Below are 19696 nucleotides of genomic sequence, written 5' to 3'. Positions count from 1 at the left end.
ATTTCTGTTTTCCTTAAGGATATACAAAAAAAAAAAGCTTAGAATTAAATTAGAATTAAGGGGAGGGGGAAAAGGAGAAACCAAACGTTAGACAGGATGGGAAAGGAAAATGGTTACAAAGAGGAAATATGAGTCCGAAGATGGTTTCGGTAAACAGAAAGAGGAGAACCGTAGTCGAAGAAAGTGGCAAACCCATTGAAAAGACGAATTGGCGAGAAAGGTTCGGCCCCTTGTTTGCGTCGCTCGTAAAGCTAATTATAAGGGACAATCAAATTTCGCCCGATCGTTGAGGTACATTTGGGGTTATTTTTAAACAACATTTCACCGGTGAAGGAAATTCCCTCACCGTTGCATGGAAAGGTAAAAAGGGGAGGGGTAAACTTTTTCCACCATTTGGGCGTTTGGTGAATAAAGTGTAGCAATATTTGCCCCGGGTATGTATCGCTACACAGCCTGCTATGATCGATTGGCTAGAAAACTGGCGCTCCATTGATGGTGTCTGTCAACCGGTTCCGACGTGGTGTGTGTGTGTGTGTGTGTGTATGGTGGTGCTCGTTTTGCAATCAGCCTTGATTACGCTTATTGACATGTAAATCATCGATAATTGACTACGCAAAGCAGCATGTGCAGTGCCGTTGCACAAATTAATCGATACACATAAATCAGCCGCCTTTCGCGAGAGCGGAATCCAACCACACTCACACACACTGCTCCGGGTGCGTCAAAGTTGAAACGTTTCAAGGATCGGGCCGAACGGTCCAACCGTCCGACGGTACGTGCGCTTTACACCGTTTGCTGCCTGCTCGATCACGAAGAAGCGCCACAAATTGATCAAACATTGGATGGAAATTAAATCCGGGCCCTGCAATTGCCACGCCGTACTGGGCGCCTCCACCCGAGCGGTTTGCGAGCGGAACCAAACGGGAGAATGGTGCAGCGGCACCACGATGGTTGATGCTTTGCGTGCAAGGAAGCTTGTAAGTGACCTCCTTATAGTCCCATATACATGGGAGTGTGTATGAGTGTGTGCTTGTTACGATGTATAGGGAGGGCCGTACGCTCGGTTGAAATGTTTGTGTGCTGCGTTGTTCATGTTTGCTTCGTTGATTTAACATCCCGAGCGCTATAAATCTCGTCTAATGAACGATAACGCCCTCTCTATCGATAAGAAATCAACCGGTGGAAGTAAGTAAATTTACATTACGGATACCGGGCGCTGGCGCTGGCAGCCAGGCGGCGGGCCAGCGGCTTAGTGGCCTATCCTTGCCGGCGAGCCGATTCACCGAGTACGACACGATGGCCCTCGAGCAGTGCGGCCCCGAACATCAACTAATGGCCAACGTGATCGTGAGCCTGGATGGATACCACCAACCCCCTCCCCGCTAGCAAACCGCGTAAACCCCAACCCCGAAGAGGATTCCTTATTGCTAATTAAAGCTACACTTATACGCGTTCGACCAGTGGCCGGATGTCAAATGGGGCATCGGGCTGGCGGCCAGCCCAGAAGATGGTGCTCGAACCTGCAATCGGTGGGAAAATTATGACTCGAACGATTTACGATCCGGATCCGGATCGGGGGGGTGGGGGGCGGTAAAAGATTTGCGGTGTAACTTGGTGGCTTGGTCGAGCCTGCGGAAGCTCCGGACGGAAGAGACATTAAAAGTTATGCAGATGGATAGTGTGGCCGGATCGTACGGCGGGAAGGGAGCATAATGAAAGTTAATGAATCGGAATGTTAGTAAGTCTGCAACGAGCCAGGGGGAGGCACACACACACAAACACATATACACTCGAAACATCGTTGGAATAAGAGCGGGGTCTTAAGCTTGGTAGAATGAATGGCAGTTAGCTGGGCATAATTCGGTTAATTCGCCCTTTAAAAAAAAGCGATCCCTCGCAGAAAGGAACGCATTTTGGGGGAAACTAATTAAACAATCGATTTTATTAGCACGAGGGTTACTTATGGGGTTACGTTTCCCTTTTGCGTTTCGTTCCATCTGTAATGAATTGCATAATACGGTAGTATGGTGTAACTAAGTTATATGATGTTATTGAAGGGCTGTAGCGGCTGAATCGTTATTTTAAAATTAACTGGCTAATCGGCCCGGTTACAGGGCCATGCAACAGAATTTTGTTTTGTAACTCAAAAATGTTTTAAAAAGTGCTTTCTTCCCAATTGGAGGAAGTTGTTAATTTTATTTAATTTAGTTTTTTTTTGTTTCGTTAGAACGGCCTGGCCGTATCGACATTTTATTTAGTTTAATAAATTATCAAATTTCTCACCTCGGGCCCCTTTGGCTCTCATAAAAAAAACTATTTGGCAAAGCATATTCCAAATCACATAGAGCTTTTGTTGTTGTTATTGGTTTTAACAGACCTTGAGCCTTGATGACTTCGTTCTTCTCTTAGTCTGATATAGCCATTCCTCTGATCTGTACATCTTGCGTCGTGTTTTAGATATTTGATCTTTGTGGTTGATAAGTCCCGAACTTTGGTCATTTATCACGAATGAAATGTATCGTAAAAATATACGACACGTCGTGTTTGCGTTCAGCTCCCATCTGGATCATATGCAACATATCATTTTAACATAAGTATTCCAAATTACAATGAAGCACTTCTTAATATTTTTGCGTCAGATCCCCAGTTGCTTGCTATGCATTTATGATTTTCGTAGGCATCGCACATAATTTCGTCGAAAGTCGACGTTTTTCACAATTAGATAAAAGCAGCTGATTGGATATATCTAAGGTTAAGTAGCCATCCACATTCAGGTACCACAGATTTCCCAAGTTTTTTTTCTAACTTTTTCCTCACAGACAGTATATTTGAGTCATGTCTTTCCAGTAACAGACACACACATGTTTAAATTTAATATGGTGCCGTTTAATCAGATGTAGCGGCGCCAGTCTTCTTTAGACAGGACCGGTACAAAATTACAACCGAACCAATCCCTCGTTCCCAAGAACAACTATCCAGGTTGAGGGTAAATAAAGTTAAAAAAGCCCAGAATTTGCTGGCCAATATCTCTTGATGTTGTGCTTGTGTCATGGGTTATTGAAATACAGAGGATTTGAAAAAAATTTTGATCCTACTAAAAATCTTCTCGGTTACCTGGTTTGATAAAAAATTCTCTATTTAAACTGAGAAGTAAACAACATAGCACAACAACAGCAATTACTCCTGAAACAATCTCGCATTTCTGTTAGTGAAAAATAAAACATGAAAAATTGCAGCGAATCAAGCAGTAAACAACTTTAAAATATGTATAAGCTACTGTAAAGCATGGTATTGTTTTAGAAAATAATGCTGCTATCTTCGTGGATTCAACGACCATTTCTGGTCTTCCTTGATTTGTATTAACCAGGATAGTGAGTCGCTCACTTGGCACTTGGAAGCGTTGGAGCGGTCCGGTGGTTTGATGGTAGCGACGCCGGTCTTCACACGATCGGACCTGACCAAAATCCCATCCGGATCAATCACCCGTACTCAGGACTGACTATCCAGCTTCGGGTAAATAAAGATACAGAAAGCCAGAAATGGCAGGTTCAGACCTCTTAGAAGAAGTGAGTGCTGCGTACGGGGGTACGGCTCGAATAGGTCGTTTAAGAAACCGTTCGCACTGTATTACCGACCAAAATTAAAATCTTTTTGAAAATCTTGTAAAGGATCCGATTGAAAATGCAAGAAAACGCGCGGATACCCAAGGACAACACATAAAAACATTCACAAATTGCGCGTCTGTGGATACGTGTAAAAACCATTTGCTAAAACCATAGTATACATGGAAAAATAAATTGTTGGCTAGAGGATCATAGAAGGCATAGCGAAAGAAAGAATTTTAAAGAAGAACAGTGAAATCAAAAATGCTCCACACAAAAAAATGATCCATGGATGTGGGAAATAATGTTACCATGGAAACGTTATGCGTCGCCTCCAACTAAAATTTGTATAGCGATAGAGCTTCAGGATATTAAACGATTCTGTTGCATCTGTGATCTGAAGCATTTGAAAACATGTTTAGATTTTTTTAGACTGCCATCATTTTAAGTTAACATTATTAAGCTTCTTGGTACAACATACAGGGTGCTCGGATGAAATTTGACATTTTTACTTTCCTTTCTTTACTCCTAGTGGAAAGTGGTGCGCGGTCACTGAGACATTTTCAAATTTGGAGTGTAAATACATCGAATTCAAGATATCAGAGAGGATGGACGAGTGGATCCCTTCCGAAATAGGGAACAGGATCACTAGTGTCATAATAATTCGCGATTGTCCTCACAATAAGGAAACAATGAGTGCGACCCAATGCTCACTGAATACGGTAAAACCCCATAAGGAAGCTAATGGTGTTTATTTAAATAAAATTTGTTTCTAATAGTATAATTCACTGTTCTTTGATGGCAGTAACGATCTTTTTATGATGATGTGTTGGTTTAGGTTTTAGTGGTTTTAGTTGGTTTTAGCAACTTTATTAAACTAGCTACAACAGAGATACACATCCGAACATTAGTTATTAGAATGGGCCTACTCCGCCTACCGTTTGATCCGCCGCTTGGGCGCCCCTAATCATCTTTTTCAAATGGTCCGCCAGGGCCATTATCATCTTCGAATACAATATCGAAACCGGCTATATCACCACTCGAGATGTGAGTGAGTGAGTTGAAACCTTCTAGAGAGTGAATGAGTATAAATCAGCATAAAGAGTTTTTATGACTTCTCTAACCATTCTTTTGCGTTTATACTCACTCTCACTGTCTGTGCCGATTAGAAACTCACTCAGGAGTGAGTAAAACTGTTTTATCACTCTTTTTGAATTGAAATGATTCTGTAGGTGTGATTAATAATTCGTTATAAATTTTTAATATATAATTTATTTTAATTGCAACATATTTTTTGTACATTTATGTTTCCGCTGGTTCTTTGGCCCATGTTAGCTGGGACTGATTTTGTTTGATCTGCGTTTAGATGTATATCCTTCTTCTGATCATACCAGCGGCGGATCAAACGGTAGGCGGAGTAGGCGGTCGCCTAGGGCCTCGCCGTGTTGGGGGCCCCAAAAAAATTGTGCCGATTGTGCGATTTTTGAAAATTTTACAACAAAGTTAATTTATAGCAAAAAAAATTAATTTACAAGGTAGAAAATTCATCAAAAATATCTTCCTTGGTTATATAAAACATTTGTTTCTATGTGATAAATTAAATGCAGAGAAGAATATCGACTTTGTGACTTTAAAGTATAAACGAAATTGCACCAGTACCAGGACACTAATTTTCCCGTTGGTCGAGAAAAATTTCTTCGAAAACTACCTGTTTCCGAATGCATAATACCAGGAGAGCATCCACGGAAGAGGTAGCACCTAGTACAGCAATTTTGGTCGAAAACCGCCGAAAAGTATGCAATGTTTAAACACTAACTTTCCCGTTGGTCGTGAAAAATTTCTTCGAAAACTACCAGTTTCCGAATGTATAGTACCAGGAGAGCATGCACGGAAGAGGTAGCTCCTGGTACTGCGCCGTAAGGTATGCAATGTTTATACTCTAACTTTGCAACCAACTTGCAATGCGCCGTCAGGTATGCAATGTTTATACACTACCTTTGTAACTAGTTTTCCGCCGTAAGGTATGCAATGTTTATACACTAACTTTTCATACAAACCAGCTGTTTTCAGATTTCCGATACCAGGAGAGCATGTTGTTCAAGAGGTAACATCTTCCATCCCCCTCCCCCCTTCCCCTAAAAGATAGCGGCCAAGATGGCGGCCAAGATGGCGGCCAAGATGGTGGACAAGATGGCGGACACAAGATGGCGGACAAGATGGCGGACAAGATGGCGGACAAGATGGCGGCCAAGATGGCGGACAAGATGGCGGCCAAGATGGCGGACAAGATGGCGGACAAGATGGCGGACAAGATGGTGGACAAGATGGTGGACAAGATGGTGGACAAGATGGCGGACAAGATGGCGGACAAGATGGCGGACAAGATGGCGGACAAGATGGCGGACAAGATGGCGGACAAGATGGCGGCCAAGATGGCGGACAAGATGGCGGACAAGATGGCGGCCAAGATGGCGGACAAGATGGCGAACAAGATGGCGGACAAGATGACGGACAAGATGGCGGACAAGATGGCGGCCAACATGGCGGACAAGATGGCGGCCAACATGGCGGGCAAGATGGCGGCCAAGATGGCGGACAAGATGGCGGCCAAGATGGCGGCCAAGATGGCGGACAAGATGGCGAATAAAATGGTGGACAAGATGGCGGACAAGATGGCGGACAAGATGGCGGACAAGATGGCGGACAAGATGGCGGACAAGATGGCGGCCAAGATGGTGGACAAGATGGCGGACAAGATGGCGGCCAAGATGGCGGACAAGATGGCGGCCAAGATGGCGGACAAGATGGCGGACAAGATGGCGGACAAGATGGCGGCCAAGATGGTGGACAAGATGGCGGACAAGATGGCGGACAAGATGGCGGCCAAGATGGCGGCCAAGATGGCGGCCAAAATGGCGGACAAGATGGCGGCCAAGATGGCGGACAAGATGGCGGAAAAGATGGCGGACAAGATGGCGGACAAGATGGCGGCCAAGATGGCGGCCAAGATGGCGGACAAGATGGCGGACAAGATGATGAACAAGATGGCGGACAAGATGGCGGACAAGATGGCGGACAAGATGGCGGACAAGATGGCGGACAAGATGGCGGACAAGATGGCGGACAAGATGGCGGACAAGATGGTGGACAAGATGGCAGCCAAGATGGCGGCCAAGATGGCGAACAAGATGGCGGACAAGATGGCGGACAAGATGGTGGCCAAGATGGCGGCCAAGATGGCGGCCAAGATGATGGACTAGATGGCGGACAAGATGGCAGACAAGATAGCGGACAAGATGGCGAACACAAGATGGCGGACAAGATGGCGGACAAGATGGTGGCCAAGATGGCGGCCAAGATGGCGGCCAAGATGGCGGCCAAGATGATGGACTAGATGGCGGCCAAGATGGCGGCCAAGATGGCGGACAAGATGGCGGCCAAGATGGCGGACTAGATGGCGGCCAAGATGGCGGTCAAGATGGTGACCAAGATGGCGGCCAAGATGGCGGACAAGATAGCCGACAAGATGGCGGACAAGATGGTTGACAAGATGGCGGACAAGATGGCGGACAAGATGGCGGACAAGATGGCGAACAAGATAGCGGACAAGATGGCGGACAAGATGGCGGACAAGATGGCGGCCAAGATGTCGGCCAAGATGATGGACTAGATGGCGGCCAAGATGGCGGCCAAGATGGCGGACAAGATGGCGGACAAGATGGCGGACAAGATGGCGGCCAAGATGGCGGCCAAGATGGCGGCCAAGATGGCGGCCAAGATGGCGGCCAAGATGGTGACCAAGATGGCGGCCAAGATGGCGGACAAGATAGCGGACAAGATGGCGGACAAGATGGTTGACAAGATGGCGGACAAGATGGTGGACAAGATGGCGGACAAGATGGCGGACAAGATGGCGAACAAGATAGCGGACAAGATGGCGGACAAGATGGTGGCCAAGATGGCGGCCAAGATGGCGGACAAGATGGCGGACAAGATGGCGGACAAGATGTCGGACAAGATGGCGGACAAGATGGCGGACAAGATGGCGGCCAAGATGGCGGACAAGATGGCGGACAAGATGGCGCACACAAGATGGCGGACAAGATGGCGGACAAGATGGCGGCCAAGATGGTGACCAAGATGGCGGCCAAGATGGCGGACAAGATAGCGGACAAGATGGCGGACAAGATGGTTGACAAGATGGCGGACAAGATGGCGGACAAGATGGCGGACAAGATGGCGGACAAGATGGCGAACAAGATAGCGGACAAGATGGCGGACAAGATGGCGGCCAAGATGGCGGCCAAGATGGCGGACAAGATGGCGGACAAGATGGTGGACAAGATGTCGGACAAGATGGTTGACAAGATGGCGGACAAGATGGCGGACAAGATGGCGGACAAGATGGCGGACAAGATGGCGAACAAGATAGCGGACAAGATGGCGGACAAGATGGCGGCCAAGATGGCGGCCAAGATGGCGGCCAAGATGGCGGACAAGATGGCGGACAAGATGTCGAACAAGATGGCGGACAAGATGGCGGACAAGATGGCGGCCAAGATGGCGGACAAGATGGCGGACAAGATGGCGCACACAAGATGGCGGACAAGATGGCGGACAAGATGGTGGACAAGATGGCGGACAAGATGGCGGACAAGATGGCGGACAAGATGGTGGACAAGATGGCAGCCAAGATGGCGGCCAAGATGGCGGACAAGATGGCGGACAAGATGGCGGACAAGATGGTGGCCAAGATGGCGGCCAAGATGGCGGCCAAGATGATGGACTAGATGGCGGACAAGATGGCAGACAAGATAGCGGACAAGATGGCGAACACAAGATGGCGGACAAGATGGCGGACAAGATGGTGGCCAAGATGGCGGCCAAGATGGCGGCCAAGATGATGGACTAGATGGCGGCCAAGATGGCGGCCAAGATGGCGGACAAGATGGCGGCCAAGATGGCGGACTAGATGGCGGCCAAGATGGCGGCCAAGATGGTGACCAAGATGGCGGCCAAGATGGCGGACAAGATAGCGGACAAGATGGCGGACAAGATGGTTAACAAGATGGCGGACAAGATGGCGGACAAGATGGCGGACAAGATGGCGGACAAGATGGCGAACAAGATAGCGGACAAGATGGCGGACAAGATGGTGGCCAAGATGGCGGACAAGATGGCGGCCAAGATGATGGACTAGATGGCGGCCAAGATGGCGGCCAAGATGGCGGACAAGATGGTGGACAAGATGGCGGACAAGATGGCGGCCAAGATGGCGGACAAGATGGCGGCCAAGATGGCGGACAAGATGGCGGACAAGATGGCGGACAAGATGGCGGCCAAGATGGTGGACAAGATGGCGGACAAGATGGCGCACACAAGATGGCGGACAAGATGGCGGACAAGATGGCGGCCAAGATGGCGGCCAAGATGGCGGACAAGATGGCGGCTAAGATGGCGGACAAGATGGCGAATAAGATGGCGGACAAGATGGCGGCCAAGATGGCGGCCAAGATGGCGGACAAGATGGCGGACAAGATGGCGGCCAAGATGGCGGACAAGATGGCGGACAAGATGGCGGACAAGATGGCGGACAAGATGGCGATTTAGATGGTGGCCAAGATGGCGGCCAAGATGGCGGACAAGATAGCGGACAAGATGGTGGCCAAGATGGCGGACAAGATGGTGGACAAGATGGCGGACAAGATGGCGGACAAGATGGTGGACAAGATGGCGGCCAAGATGGCGGACAAGATGGCGGACAAGATGGCGGACAAGATGGCGGCCAAGATGGCGGCCAAGATGGCGGACAAGATGGCGGACAAGATGGCGGACAAGATGGCGGCCAAGATGGCAGACAAGATGGCGGACAAGATGGCGGCTCAGATGGCGGACAAGATGGCGGACAAGATGGTTGACAAGATGGCGGACAAGATGGCCGAGAAGATGGCGGACAAGATGGCGGACAAGATGGCGGACAAGATGGCGGCCAAGATGGCGGACAAGATGGCGGACAAGATGGCGGACAAGATGGCGGACAAGATGGCGATTTAGATGGTGGCCAAGATGGCGGCCAAGATGGCGGACAAGATAGCGGACAAGATGGTGGCCAAGATGGCGGACAAGATGGTGGACAAGATGGCGGACAAGATGGCGGACAAGATGGTGGACAAGATGGCGGCCAAGATGGCGGACAAGATGGCGGACAAGATGGCGGACAAGATAGCGGACAAGATGGTGGCCAAGATGGCGGACAAGATGGTGGACAAGATGGCGGACAAGATGGCGGACAAGATGGCGGACAAGATGGCGGCCAAGATGGCGGACAAGATGGTGGACAAGATAGGCGATTTAGATGGCGGCCAAGATGGCGGCCAAGATGGCGGACAAGATAGCGGACAAGATGGCGGACAAGATGGCGGACAAGATGGCGGACAAGATGGCGGACAAGATGGCGGACAAGATGGCGGACAAGATGGTGGACAAGATGGCGGACAAGATGGCAGACAAGATGGTGGACAAGATGGCGGCCAAGATGGCGGACAAGATGGCGGAAAAGATGGCGGACAAGATGGCGGACAAGATGGCGGCCAAGATGGCGGACAAGATGGCGGACAAGATGGCGGCCAAGATGGCGGACAAGATGGCGGCCAAGATGGCGGACAAGATGGCGGCCAAGATGGCGGCCAAGATGGCGGCCAAGATGGCGGCCAAGATGGCGGACAAGTTGGCGGCCAAGATGGCGGCCAAAATGGCGGACAAGATGGCGGACAAGATGGCGGCCAAGATGGTGGACAAGTTGGCGGACAAGATGGCGGACAAGATGGCGGACAAGATGGCGGACAAGATGGCGGACAAGATGGCGGCCAAGATGGCGGCCAAGATGGCGGCCAAGATGGCGGACAAGATGGCGGACAAGATGGCGGACAAGATGGCGGCCAAGATGGCGGACAAGATGGCGGCCAAGATGGCGGACAAGATGGCGGACAAGATGGCGGCCAAGATGGCAGACAAGATGGCGGCCAAGATGGCGGCCAAAATGGCGGCCAAGATGGCGGACAAGATGGCGGCCAAGATGGCGGACAAGATGGCGGCCAAGATGGCGGACAAGATGGCGGCCTAGATGGCGGACAAGATGGCGGCCAAGATGGCGTACAAGATGGCGTACAAGATGGCGGACAAGATGGCGGCCAAGATGGCGGCCAAGATGGCGGACAAGATGGCGGACAAGATGGCGGTCAAGATGGCGGCCAAGATGGCGGACAAGATGGCGGACAAGATGGCGGCCAAGATGGCGGCCAAGATGGCGGACAAGATGGCGGAAAAGATGGCGGAAAAGATGGCGGACAAGATGGTGGACAAGATGGTGGACAAGATGGCGGACAAGATGGCGGACAAGTTGGCGGACAAGATGGCGGACAAGATAGGCGATTTAGATGGTGGCCAAGATGGCGGCCAAGATGGCGGACAAGATAGCGGACAAGATGGCGGACAAGATGGCGGCCAAGATGATGGGCTAGATGGTGGACAAGATGGCGGACAAGATGGCGGACAAGATGGCGGACAAGATGGCGGACAAGATGGTGGCCAAGATGGCTGCCAAGATGGCGGCCAAGATGATGGACTAGATGGCGGACAAGATGGCGGCCAAGATGGCGGACAAGATGGCGGCCAAGATGGCGGACAAGATGGCGGCCAAGATGGTGGACAAGATGGCGGACAAGATGGCGGACAAGATGGCGGACAAGATGGCGGCCACGATGGCGGCCAAGATGATGGACAAGATGGCGGACAAGATGGCGGCCAAGATGGCGGACAAGATGGCGGACAAGATGGCGGACAAGATGGCGAACAAGATGGCGGCCAAGATGGCGGACAAGATGGCGGACAAGATGGCGGACAAGATGGCGGCCAAGATGGCGGACAAGATGGCGGACAAGATGGCGGACAAGATGGCGGCCAAGATGGCGGACAAGATGGCGGACAAGATGGCGGACAAGATGGCGGACAAGATGGTGGACAAGATGGCGGCTCAGATGGCGGACAAGATGGCGGACAAGATGGCGGACAAGATGGCGACCAAGATGGCGGACAAGATGGCGGACAAGATGGCGGACAAGATGGCGGACAAGATGGCGGACAAGATGGCGGCCAAGATGGCGGACAAGATGGCGGACACGATGGCCGACAAGATGGCGGACAAGATGGCGGACAAGATGGCGGACAAGATGGCGGACAAGATGGCGGCCAAGATGGCGGCCAAGATGGCGGACAAGATGGCGGACAAGATGGCGGCCAAGATGGCGGACAAAATGGCGAATAAGCTGGCGGACAAGATGGCGGACAAAATGGCGGACAAGATGGCGGACAAGATGGCGAATAAGATGGCGGACAAGATGGCGGACAAGATGGCGGCCAAGATGGCGGCCAAGATGATGGACAAGATGGCGGCCAAAATGGCGGACAAGATGGTGGACAAGATGGCGGCCAAGATGGCGGCCAAGATGATGGACTAGATGGCGGACAAGATGGCGGCCAAGATGGCGGACAAGATGGCGGCCAAGATGGTGGACAAGATGGCGGACAAGATGGCGGCCAAGATGGCGGCCAAGATGATGGACAAGATGGCGGACAAGATGGCGGACAAGATGGCGGACAAGATGGCGGACAAGATGGCGGACAAGATGGCGGCCAAGATGGCGGCCAAGTTGGCGGACAAGATGGCGGACAAGATGGCGGACAAGATGGCGGACAAGATGGCGGACAAGATGGCGGCCAAGATGGCGGAAAAGATGGCGGACAAGATGGCGGACAAGATGGTGGACTAGATGGCGGACAAGATGGCGGACAAGATGGCGGACAAGATGGCGGCTCAGATGGCGGACAAGATGGCGGACAAGATGGCGGCCAAGATGGCGGACAAGATGGCGGACAAGATGGCGGACAAGATGGCGGACAAGATGGCGGACAAGATGGCGGACAAGATGGCGGCCAAGATGGCGGCCAAGATGGCGGACAAGATGGTGAATAAGATGGCGGACAAGATGGCGTACAAGATGGCGGCCAAGATGGCGGACAAGTTGGCGGCCAAGATGGCGGCCAAGATGGCGGACAAGATGGCGGACAAGATGGCGGACAAAATGGCGGACAAGATGGCGGACAAGATGGCGATTTAGATGGTGGCCAAGATGGCGGCCAAGATGGCGGCCAAGATGGCGGACAAGATGGCGGCCAAGATGGCGGACAAGATGGTGGACAAGATGGCGGACAAGATGGCGGACAAGATGGAGGACAAGATGGTGGACAAGATGGCGGCCAAGATGGCGGCCAAGATGGCGGACAAGATGGCGAATAAGATGGCGGACAAGATGGCGGACAAGATGGCGGCCAAGATGGTGGACAAGATGGCGGACAAGATGGCGGCCAAGATGGTGGACAAGATGGCGAACAAGATAGCGGACAAGATGGCGAACAAGATAGCGGACAAGATGGCGGACAAGATGGCGGACAAGATGGCGGACAAGATGGCGGCCAAGATGGCGGACAAGATGGCGGCCACGATGGCGGCCAAGATGGCGGCCAAGATTGCGGCCAAGATGGCGGACAAGATGGCGGACAAGATGGCGGCCAACATGGTGGACAAGATGGCGGCCAAAATGGCGGACAAGATGGCGGCCAAGTTTGCGGACAAGATGGCGAACAAGATGACGGACAAGATGGCGGACAAGATGGTGGCCAACATGGCGGCCAAGATGGCGGCCAAGATGGTGGCCAAGATGGCGGACAAGATGGCGAACAAGTTGGCGGCCAAGATGGCGGACAAGATGGCGGCCAAGATGGTGGACAAGATGGCGGACAAGATGGCGGCCAAGATGGCGCACAAGATGGCGGACAAGATGGCGGACAAGATGGCGGACAAGATGGCGGACAAGATGGCGGACAAGATGGCGGACAAGATTGCGGACAAGATGGCGGACAAGATGGCGGCTAAAATGGCGGACAAGATGGCGGACAAGATGGCGGCCGAGATGGCGGACAAGATGGCGGACAAGATGGCGGACAAGATGGCGGACAAGATGGCGGACAAGATGGCGGCCAAGATGGTGGATAAGATGGCGGACAAGATGGCGGACAAGATTGCGAACAAGATGGCGGACAAGATGGCGGACAAGATGGCGGACAAGATGGCGGACAAGATGGCGGCCAAGATGGCGGCCAAGATGGCGGACAAGATGGCGGACAAGATGGCGGACAAGATGGCGGACAAGATGGCGGACAAGATGGCGGCCAAGATTTTGGACAAGTTGGCGGACAAGTTGGCGGCCAAAATGGCGGACAAGATGGCGGACAAGATGGCGGACAAGATGGCGGACAAGATGGCGGACAAGATGGCGGCCAAGATGGCGGACAAGATGGTGGACAAGATGGCGGACAAGATGGCGGACAAGATTGCGAACAAGATGGCGGCCAAGATGGCGGACAAGATGGCGGACAAGATGGCGGCCAAGATGGCGGACAAGATGGCGGCCAAGATGGCGGACAAGATGGCGGACAAGATGGCGGACAAGATGGCGGACAAGATGGCGGCCAAGATGGCGGACAAGATGGCGGACAAGATGGCGGCCAAGATGGCGGCCAAGATGGCGGACAAGATGGCGGACAAGATGGCGGACAAGATGGCGGACAAGATGGCGGCCAAGATGGCGGCCAAGATGGCGGACAAGATGGCGGACAAGATGGCGGACAAGATGGCGGACAAGATGGCGGACAAGATGGCGGCCAAGATTTTGGACAAGTTGGCGGACAAGATGGCGGCCAAGATTTTGGACAAGTTGGCGGACAAGTTGGCGGCCAAAATGGCGGACAAGATGGCGGACAAGATGGCGCACACAAGATGGCGGACAAGATGGCGGACAAGATGGCGGCCAAGATGGTGACCAAGATGGCGGCCAAGATGGCGGACAAGATGGCGGACAAGATGGCGGACAAGATGGCGGACAAGATGGCGGACAAGATGGCGGCCAAGATTTTGGACAAGTTGGCGGACAAGTTGGCGGCCAAAATGGCGGACAAGATGGCGGACAAGATGGCGGACAAGATGGCGGACAAGATGGCGGACAAGATGGCGGCCAAGATGGCGGACAAGATGGTGGACAAGATGGCGGACAAGATGGCGGACAAGATTGCGAACAAGATGGCGGCCAAGATGGCGGACAAGATGGCGGACAAGATGGCGGCCAAGATGGCGGACAAGATGGCGGCCAAGATGGCGGACAAGATGGCGGACAAGATGGCGGACAAGATGGCGGACAAGATGGCGGCCAAGATGGCGGACAAGATGGCGGACAAGATGGCGGCCAAGATGGCGGCCAAGATGGCGGACAAGATGGCGGACAAGATGGCGGACAAGATGGCGGACAAGATGGCGGCCAAGATGGCGGCCAAGATGGCGGACAAGATGGCGGACAAGATGGCGGACAAGATGGCGGACAAGATGGCGGACAAGATGGCGGCCAAGATTTTGGACAAGTTGGCGGACAAGATGGCGGCCAAGATTTTGGACAAGTTGGCGGACAAGTTGGCGGCCAAAATGGCGGACAAGATGGCGGACAAGATGGCGCACACAAGATGGCGGACAAGATGGCGGACAAGATGGCGGCCAAGATGGTGACCAAGATGGCGGCCAAGATGGCGGACAAGATAGCGGACAAGATGGCGGACAAGATGGTTGACAAGATGGCGGACAAGATGGCGGACAAGATGGCGGACAAGATGGCGGACAAGATGGCGAACAAGATAGCGGACAAGATGGCGGACAAGATGGCGGCCAAGATGGCGGCCAAGATGGCGGACAAGATGGCGGACAAGATGGTGGACAAGATGTCGGACAAGATGGTTGACAAGATGGCGGCCAAGATGGTGGACAAGATGGCGGCCAAGATGGTGGACAAGATGGCGGACAAGATGGCGGACAAGATGGCGGACAAGATGGCGGACAAGATGGTGGAAAAGATGGCGGACAAGATGGCGGACAAGATGGTGGACAAGATGGCGGCCAAGATGGCGGACAAGATGGCGGCCAAGATGGCGGACAAGATGGCGGTCAAGATGGCGGACAAGATGGCGGCCAAGATGGCGGACAAGATGGCGAACAAGATGGCGGCCAAGATGGCGGACAAGATGGCGGACAAGATGGCGGACAAGATGGCGAACAAGATGGAGGACAAGATGGCGGACAAGATGGCGGACAAGATGGCGGGCAAGATGGCGGACAAGATGGTGGAAAAGATGGCGGACAAGATGGCGGACAAGATGGCGGCCAAGATGGTGGACAAGATGGCGGCCAAGATGGCGGCCAAGATGGCGGCCAAGATGGCGGACAAGATGGCGGACAAGATGGCGGACAAGATGGCGGACAAGATGGCGGACAAGATGGCGGACAAGATGGCGGCCAAGATGGCGGACAAGATGGCGGGCAAGATGGCGGACAAGATGGCGGCCAAGATGGCGGCCAAGATGGCGGCCAAGATGGCGGCCAAGATGGTGGACAAGATGGCGGCCAAGATGGCGGACAAGATGGCGGCCAAGATGGCGGACAAGATGGCGGCCAAGATGGCGGACAAGATGGCGGACAAGATGGCGGACAAGATGGCGGCCAAGATGGCGGCCAAGATGGCGGCCAAGATGGCGGACAAGATGGCGGTCAAGATGGCGGACAAGATGGCGGCCAAGATGGCGGACAAGATGGCGGCCAAGATGGCGGCCAAGATGGCGGCCAAGATGGCGGACAAGATGGTGGACAAGATGGCGGACAAGATGGCGGACAAGATGGCGGACAAGATGGCGGACAAGATGGCGGCCAAGATGGCGGACAAGATGGCGGACAAGATGGCGGACAAGATGGCGGACAAGATAGTGGACAAGATGGCGGACAAGATGGCGGCCAAGATGGTGGACAAGTTGGCGGCCAAGATGGCGGCCAAGATGGCGGACAAGATGGCGGCCAAGATGGCGGACAAGATGGCGGTCAAGATGGCGGACAAGATGGCGGCCAAGATGGCGGACAAGATGGCGAACAAGATGGCGGCCAAGATGGCGGACAAGATGGCGGACAAGATGGCGAACAAGATGGAGGACAAGATGGCGGACAAGATGGCGGGCAAGATGGCGGACAAGATGGTGGAAAAGATGGCGGACAAGATGGCGGACAAGATGGCGGCCAAGATGGTGGACAAGATGGCGGCCAAGATGGCGGCCAAGATGGCGGCCAAGATGGCGGACAAGATGGCGGCCAAGATGGCGGCCAAGATGGCGGCCAAGATGGCGGACAAGATGGCGGCCAAGATGGCGGCCAAGATGGCGGACAAGATGGCGGACAAGATGGCGAACAAGATGGTGGACAAGATGGTGGACAAGATGGCGGCCAAGATGGCGGACAAGATGGCGGACAAGATGGCGGACAAGATGGCGGACAAGATGGCGGCCAAGATTTTGGACAAGTTGGCGGACAAGATGGCGGCCAAGATGGCGGACAAGATGGCGGACAAGATGGCGAACAAGATGGTGGACAAGATGGTGGACAAGATGGCGGCCAAGATGGCGGACAAGATGGCGGACAAGATGGCGGACAAGATGGCGGACAAGATGGCGGACAAGATGGCGGACAAGATGGCGGACAAGATGGCGGACAAGATGGCGGACAAGATGGCGGACAAGATGGCGGACAAGATGGCGGACAAGATGGCGGACAAGATGGCGGCCAAGATGGCGGACAAGATGGCGGACAAGATGGCGGACAAGATGGTGGACAAGATGGCGAACAAGATAGTAGACAAGATGGCGGCCAAGATGGCGGACAAGATGGCGGACAAGATGGCGGACAAGATGGCGGACAAGATGGCGGACAAGATGGCGAACAAGATGGCGGACAAGATGGCGGACAAGATGGCGGACAAGATGGCGGACAAGATGGCGGACAAGATGGCGGCCAAGATGGCGGACAAGATGGCGGGCAAGATGGCGGACAAGATGGCGGCCAAGATGGCGGCCAAGATGGCGGCCAAGATGGCGGCCAAGATGGTGGACAAGATGGCGGCCAAGATGGCGGACAAGATGGCGGCCAAGATGGCGGACAAGATGGCGGCCAAGATGGCGGACAAGATGGCGGACAAGATGGCGGACAAGATGGCGGCCAAGATGGCGGCCAAGATGGCGGCCAAGATGGCGGACAAGATGGCGGTCAAGATGGCGGACAAGATGGCGGCCAAGATGGCGGACAAGATGGCGGCCAAGATGGCGGCCAAGATGGCGGCCAAGATGGCGGACAAGATGGTGGACAAGATGGCGGACAAGATGGCGGACAAGATGGCGGACAAGATGGCGGACAAGATGGCGGCCAAGATGGCGGACAAGATGGCGGACAAGATGGCGGACAAGATGGCGGACAAGATAGTGGACAAGATGGCGGACAAGATGGCGGCCAAGATGGTGGACAAGTTGGCGGCCAAGATGGCGGCCAAGATGGCGGACAAGATGGCGGTCAAGATGGCGGACAAGATGGCGGCCAAGATGGCGGACAAGATGGCGAACAAGATGGCGGCCAAGATGGCGGACAAGATGGCGGACAAGATGGCGGACAAGATGGCGAACAAGATGGAGGACAAGATGGCGGACAAGATGGCGGACAAGATGGCGGGCAAGATGGCGGGCAAGATGGCGGCCAAGATGGCGGCCAAGATGGCGGCCAAGATGGCGGCCAAGATGGCGGCCAAGATGGTGGACAAGATGGCGGCCAAGATGGCGGACAAGATGGCGGCCAAGATGGCGGCCAAGATGGCGGCCAAGATGGCGGCCAAGATGGTGGACAAGATGGCGGCCAAGATGGCGGACAAGATGGCGGCCAAGATGGCGGACAAGATGGCGGCCAAGATGGCGGCCAAGATGGCGGCCAAGATGGCGGACAAGATGGTGGACAAGATGGCGGACAAGATGGCGGACAAGATGGCGGACAAGATGGCGGACAAGATGGCGGCCAAGATGGCGGACAAGATGGCGGACAAGATGGCGGCCAAGATGGTGGACAAGTTGGCGGCCAAGATGGCGGCCAAGATGGCGGACAAGATGGCGGTCAAGATGGCGGACAAGATGGCGGCCAAGATGGCGGACAAGATGGCGAACAAGATGGCGGCCAAGATGGCGGACAAGATGGCGGACAAGATGGCGGACAAGATGGCGAACAAGATGGAGGACAAGATGGCGGACAAGATGGCGGACAAGATGGCGGACAAGATGGCGGGCAAGATGGCGGACAAGATGGCGGCCAAGATGGCGGCCAAGATGGCGGCCAAGATGGCGGACAAGATGGCGGCCAAGATGGCGGCCAAGATGGCGGCCAAGATGGCGGACAAGATGGTGGACAAGATGGCGGACAAGATGGCGGACAAGATGGCGGACAAGATGGCGGACAAGATGGCGGCCAAGATGGCGGACAAGATGGCGGACAAGATGGCGGACAAGATGGCGGACAAGATAGTGGACAAGATGGCGGACAAGATGGCGGCCAAGATGGTGGACAAGTTGGCGGCCAAGATGGCGGCCAAGATGGCGGACAAGATGGCGGTCAAGATGGCGGACAAGATGGCGGCCAAGATGGCGGACAAGATGGCGAACAAGATGGCGGCCAAGATGGCGGACAAGATGGCGGACAAGATGGCGGACAAGATGGCGAACAAGATGGAGGACAAGATGGCGGACAAGATGGCGGACAAGATGGCGGGCAAGATGGCGGACAAGATGGTGGAAAAGATGGCGGACAAGATGGCGGCCAAGATGGCGGCCAAGATGGCGGCCAAGATGGCGGCCAAGATGGCGGCCAAGATGGCGGCCAAGATGGCGGCCAAGATGGCGGCCAAGATGGCGGACAAGATGGCGGCCAAGATGGCGGCCAAGATGGCGGCCAAGATGGCGGACAAGATGGCGGACAAGATGGCGAACAAGATGGTGGACAAGATGGTGGACAAGATGGCGGCCAAGATGGCGGACAAGATGGCGGACAAGATGGCGGACAAGATGGCGGACAAGATGGCGGACAAGAT

Source organism: Anopheles moucheti, chromosome 2 (genome assembly GCF_943734755.1).
Source record: "Anopheles moucheti chromosome 2, idAnoMoucSN_F20_07, whole genome shotgun sequence".
NCBI classification, from domain to species: domain Eukaryota; kingdom Metazoa; phylum Arthropoda; class Insecta; order Diptera; family Culicidae; genus Anopheles; species Anopheles moucheti.
This window is presented reverse-complemented; position numbering follows the sequence as displayed.